The following is a 6,266-nucleotide window of genomic DNA, read 5'->3' as shown; positions in this document are numbered from 1 at the left end:
ACTACGAGAGTATAAGGAATTCCTGTTTGTATGGGAAATGGAATTCATTGTCTAAATATAACCTTTCAAGTATGGCTATCCATAGTCAATACTACCCAAGATTATCACAATAAGTTTTATATGCTTCATGCATCTAGTTTTAAAGGACAGGAGAATAATGAGAACAATAAAAGGGCCCTTTGTTAAGCGACAGTGGACCAGTCCATAGAGACGGATCCCCCTGCAGCTGGAAGAGGCTGGAATCATCTTTGAGATGCCTCTGTATCTTGATTACATGGACCATATGAACCTGAACCTACACCCAATAGACAACACCCACTAGCAGTAGAGGAGTGTTTCCCTTACTCCACATCCTCTCCAACATAAGCTGTCATCAGTTTTCTTTTTTTTTTTTTTTTTTATCTTAGCCATTCTGACAGGTGTAAGATGCTATTTCAGAGTCATCTTGATTTGCATTTCCCTGATGACTAAGGATGTTGAGCAATTCCTTAAATGTCTTTTGGCCACTTGAAATTTTTCTTTTGAGAATTCTATGTTTAGATATGTAACCCATTTTTAAATTGGATTATTTGGTATTTTGATGCCTACCTTCTTGAGTTCTTTATATATTTTGGAGATCAGCCCTCTGTCAGATGTGGGGTTGGTGAAGATCATTTCCCATTATGTGGGATGCTGTTTGCCTTATGAACAGTGTCCTTTGCCTTACAGAAGCTTTTCAATTTCAGGAGGTCCCATTTATTAATTGTCAATCTCAGTGTCTGTGCTACTGGTGTTATATTCTGGAAGTGGTCTCCTGTGCTAATGCATTCTAGGCTACTTCCCACTTTCCCTTCTATCAGGTTCAGTGTAACTGGATTTATGTTGAGGTCTTTGATTCACTTGTACTTGAGTTTTGTGCAGAGTGATAGATATGGATCTACTACATGTTGACATCTAGTTATGTCAGCACCATGGGTTGAAGATGCTCTCTTTTTTTTCCATTGTACAATTTTGGCTTCTTTGTCAAAAAAACAGGTATTCATAGGTGTGTGGATTTACATCAGGTTCTTCAGTTTGATTCCATTGATCCATGTGTCTGTTTTTTTTGTTTTTTTTTTTTTTTTTGGTTTTTCGAGACAGGGTTTCTCTGTGTAGCTTTGCGCCTTTCCTGGAACTCACTTGGTAGTCCAGGCTGGCCTCGAACTCACAGAGATCCGCCTGGCTCTGCCTCCCGAGTGCTGGGATTAAAGGCGTGCGCCACCACCGCCCGGCCCATGTGTCTGTTTTTATGCCAATACCAAGCTGGTTTTATTATTATAGCTCTGTAGTAGAGCTTGAAATCAGGGATGGTGATACCTTCAGAAATTCCTTTATTGTACAAGATTGTTTTAGTTATCCTGTTTTTTTTTTTTTTTCATATGAAGTTGGGTATCGTTCTTTCAAGGTCTGTGAAGAACTGTGTAGAGATTTTGATAGGGATTGCATTGAATCTGTAGATTGCTTTTGGTAAGATTGCCATTTTTATTATGTTAATTCTACTGATCCATGAACATGGAAGATCTCTCCATCTTCTGATACCTTCTCCAGTTTCTTCCTTCAAAGACTTAAAGTTCTTGTCATACAGGTCTTTCATCTGTTTGGCTAGAGTTACCCTAAGACATTCTATATTATTTGTGGCTATTATAAAGGGTGTTGTTTCCCTGATTTTTTTCTCAGTCCATTTTTCATATATAGTATATAATATATATCATATATTGTATATAGGAGAGCTACTGGTTTTTTTCAGTTAATCTTGTATCCAGCCAGATCACTGAAGGTGATTATCAGCTGTAGGAGCTCCCTGGTAGAATTTCTGGGGTCACTTATGTATACTATCATATCATCTGCAAATAGCCTAAGTTTGACTTCTTCCTTTCTAATTTGTATCCCCTTGATCTCCTTATGTTGTCTTATTGCTCTAGCTAGAACTTCAAGTACTATACTGAATAAATGTGGAGAGAGGGCACAGCCTTGTCTTGTTCCTGATTTTAGTCAAATCGCTTTGGGTTTCTATTCATTTAATTTGATTTTGGTTGTCAGCTTGCTGTATATTGCTTTTATTATTTTTAGGTATGTTTCTTGTATCCCTGATCTCTCTAAGACCTTTATCATAAAGGGACATTGGACTTTGCCAAAGGCTTTTTCAGCATCTAATGAGATGATCATGTGGTTTTTTTCCTTTCAGTTTGTTTATATGGTGGATTACATTGACAGATTTTCATGTGTTAAACCATCCCTGCATCTCTGGGGTGAAGCCTACTTGGTCATGCTGGATGATTTTTTTTTATGTGTCCTTGGATTTGGTTTGCCATTATTGAGTATTTTTGCATCAATGTTCAATGAGGGAAATGGGTCTGTAATTCTCTTTGTTGCATCTTTGTGTGGTTTGGATATCAGGGTAACTGTAGCCTCATAAAAAAGAGTTTGGCAATGTTCCTTCTGTTTCTATTGTTTGGAACAATTTGAGGAGTATTGGTATTATCTCCTCTTTAAAATTCTGGTAGAATTCTGTGCAAAACCATCTGGCCCTGGACTTTTTGTGGTTGGGAGACTTTTAATGGCTGTTTCTATTTCCTTAGGGGTTATAGGTCTGTTTAAATTGTTTATCTGGGCTTGAATTAACTTTGATATGTTGTATCTATCCAGAAAGTTGTCCATTTCTTTTAGATTTTCCAATTTTGTGGAGTATAGGTTTTTGAAGTATGAGCTAATGATTCTAGGATTTCCTTAGTGTCTGTTGCTATGTCCCCTTTCTTGTTTATGATTTTGTTAATTTGGGTATTCTCTCTCTCCCTTTTGGTTAGTTTGAATAAGGGTTTGTCTATCTTGTTGATTTTCTCAAAGAACCAACTCTTTGCTTCATTGGTTCTTTGTATTGTTCTTTTTGTTTCTAATTTATTGATTTCAGCCCTCAGTTTATTTCCTGCAGTCTACTCCTCCCAGGTGTGTTTGCTTCTTTTTGTTCTAGAGCTTTCAGATGTGCTGTTAAGTCGCTAGTGTGAGATTTCTCCAAATTCTTTATGTAGGTACTTGTGCTATGAAGTTTCTTCTTAACATTGCTTTCATAGTGAATATGAACATATTCATATGTTTGAATATGTTGTGCATTCATTTTCATTCAATTCTAGGAAGTGTTTGGTTTGTTTATTTTTTCCTTGACCCATTGAGAGTTGTTTAAGTTTCCATGGGTTTGTAGGCTTTCTGTAGTTTGTGTTGTTGTTGAATTCTAACTTTATCCAATGGTAATCTAATAAGATACGTGGGGTTATTCCAGTTTCTTTGTATCTGTTGAGATTTGCTTTGTGACTGAATATGTGGTCAATTTTAGAGAAGATTCCATGAGGTGCTGAGAAGGTATATTCTTTTGTGTTTGAGCAAAATGTTCTATAGATATCTGTTAAGTCCATTTGAGTCATAATATCTGTTATTTCCATTATTTTTCTGACATGCAGTCATGCAGATGGCAACACTCAGGCAGAGGGACACTTATCTTACAATCTATGACAGGAAATGGCCTTTGCATGGGCCAACCCCCACCTAATTATGTTGACTTCTGCAATAAAACTCAGAATCTGCCAGGAACAGGATATTTCTTTCCTCCAGATGATGTTTGGTGGGCCAGTGCCACTGGTTTAACCCCCTGCATGCATGCCCAAGTTTTAAATGGCACTTGAAGTTTTTGTGTCTTGGTACAGCTGGTCTCTAAGATAGCCTATTTCCCCAAAGGAGAGATTCTCCATCAGCTAGAACCACTGGGATGGGACAAATGGGAGGTTTTCCCAGCTGTCCTAATATCCTCATAGGCTTGGGCATAACCAGAGGCATAGGCACTGGAACGTTAGCCTTCATCCTCCAAGACCAGCATTATAGGATTCTGAGCATGGCCATAGATGAAGACATAGCCACCTTAGAGAAATCCATCACCCGTCTAGAGGAATCTCCTCTCTAGCTGAGATGGTCCTCCAGAACAGAAAGGGGCTAGACTTATTGTCCCTCCAACAAGGAGGTTTATGTCTGGCTCTGGAAGAACATGCTGTTTTTATGCTAACCATTCAGGAGTTATAAAAGACTCCATGAACCTTATTAAAAAAAAGGTTACATGGTAGAAAACAAGAAAAACAACAAAAGGAAGGATGGTATGAATCTCTATTCAACTGGTCACCCTGGTTAACTAGTCTCTTGTCAGCCTTAGCTGGACCCTTAATCATCTTATAGTTGGCTCTGATCTGTGGACCATATATAATTATTGCCTTAGTTAGATTTATTAAAGAATGTATCTCCACAGTCCAACTGATGGTTTTAAAGCAGCAATACAAATCTGTAAACCTAGAAGAAACATCTCCAGGATTTGAAATGATGCATTACTCAAGGGGAGGAATGAGAGGACCAAGCAGATGCTATAACAGGCTGCTCAGTCTTCTGTCAGAGATCCAGCCTCAATTTCAGTTTCCTGAGACTGAGCAAGCAGTTTCTGAGGAAGAGCCACAAACAATGGACAATCAATCTCCAAGACCCCCAACAGCAAGGACGAGGAGGCCTGCCTAATAAGTACAGTACCAGGCCCAAACCACAGTCAGCAGCTCAAGGTAATAACCAAATAGGGACAAAGCCTGGAACTTGTCCAGAAGTGCTCCAAAATGGAAAAGCTGTAGCCTTAACCAGCTTCTGACTAGCCCTAGCCAATTAGAATGTACTAATATGATTGCCACTTGCTTAAGTCAATCATATCTGAAATGACCTAACTGTCCTAGGAACTCCCCTTAGCTGTGCTTAAGAGAAGCCTGCGAGCTTCTGTGGTGATATTTTATTTATGCTCTAACAAATAAAGCTTGCCTGAAAATCAAAAGGAGGAGCTAGCCACTAGTTAACCATAGAGATCTGGAGGTCTGTACAGACAGACAGGAAGTGATAGAGCTGGATGGAGAAAGGAAGTAATAAGGTGGGGTAGAGAGAGGAGCTCACAGTTTTTCAGCAGAGGATTTCATAGGGGTAAGAACTAGTGACTTGCTGCTCTGCCTCTCTGATCTTTCAGCTTTACTCCAATATCTAGCTCTGGATTTTTTATTAATAAGACCATTTAGGAATTCATTTTACATCTGGTGACCCAATGTTTGTGGCACGAATTCACTAAAAAGCTACCTGTCTGTGGCCTTGCAGGCCTCCAGCTCAGACCTGAGCTGCCTGCAGTTGGGGTCTCTTTGGCTTCTTCTCTCCTGGTGGTTTGTGGGCTCTCTCTGGATCCCCATCTCAGACTGCTACCAAACTAGGTAGCTGCCTTGAAACTCACGCAGGCTTCTACTGCTCTGTGCAGAAGCAGTGAGCCTCACGTCTGAATGTCATTGTCGGCAAATTTGGTGAGTCAATTAAGATGGTGGATTACCGGGTATAAGAAGAAATAAACTCTTTCTTCCTCAAGCTCCTTTTGGTCTTGGTGTCTGTCACAGCAATAGAAACCTAACTAAACACATCCACATATATATATATATATATATATATATATATATATATATATATATATGTGTGTGTGTGTGTGTGTGTGTGTATGTGTGTATGTGTGTGTGTGTGTGTGTGTGTGTGTGTGTGTATATATATAAAGAAAAATAATTTCTAATTTAAGGAATTAACTATCACATTATATAAAGAGAAATGAAATGATCAAAGCACATACTGCCACATTGTACAACTTTGGGCAGAAGTACCATGTTGTTAACATTAATATTTCAAAAAGCACATAAGGAGGTCTTGGTGACTGTCACCATCCCTAGTCCTTGGGTAGATGCAAAAACAGCTCTCAAAGGGAATGAGAAATAGCTTATTCTGGAGCCAAATTTGAATGTCTGTGGCCCCAGAAACATAGATTTAGGTACCCCAATTCCATGGTTTCATGGAGTTTTGTAGAACAGAACACAAAGTTATAAATCAAGGCATTCTTCAGACATATCAGTGGAAATGTGAAGTGTCCGTTACAGCATAGCAGCAGATCTCAGCTATGGCTTCAGGTGTGTGACAGCACTCACAGACTTTGGATTGGTGGAGAAGAGAACTCTATCAAGTGGATAGTTCCAAAGGCTTTTATCTGTTGTCAGGGTGTTGTGGGCATTTCTGCAAACACCAGGGCTGGCAGAGTAACAATCTGCATGAGGCAAGGAGGAAATCTAGTTCAACAGGACTTAGTAGCCTTGTGGAGTCCAAGGCTCCAAATCAACCAAAGCACACACAGGACTCCACACAAAGCAAGATCTTTATTG

Source organism: Peromyscus californicus, unplaced genomic scaffold (assembly GCF_007827085.1).
Source record: "Peromyscus californicus insignis strain IS unplaced genomic scaffold, ASM782708v3 Scaffold_4__1_contigs__length_199733344, whole genome shotgun sequence".
Classification (NCBI taxonomy): Eukaryota; Metazoa; Chordata; class Mammalia; order Rodentia; family Cricetidae; genus Peromyscus; species Peromyscus californicus.
The sequence above is the reverse complement of the archived record's forward strand: the minus strand, read 5'-3'. Positions refer to the sequence as shown.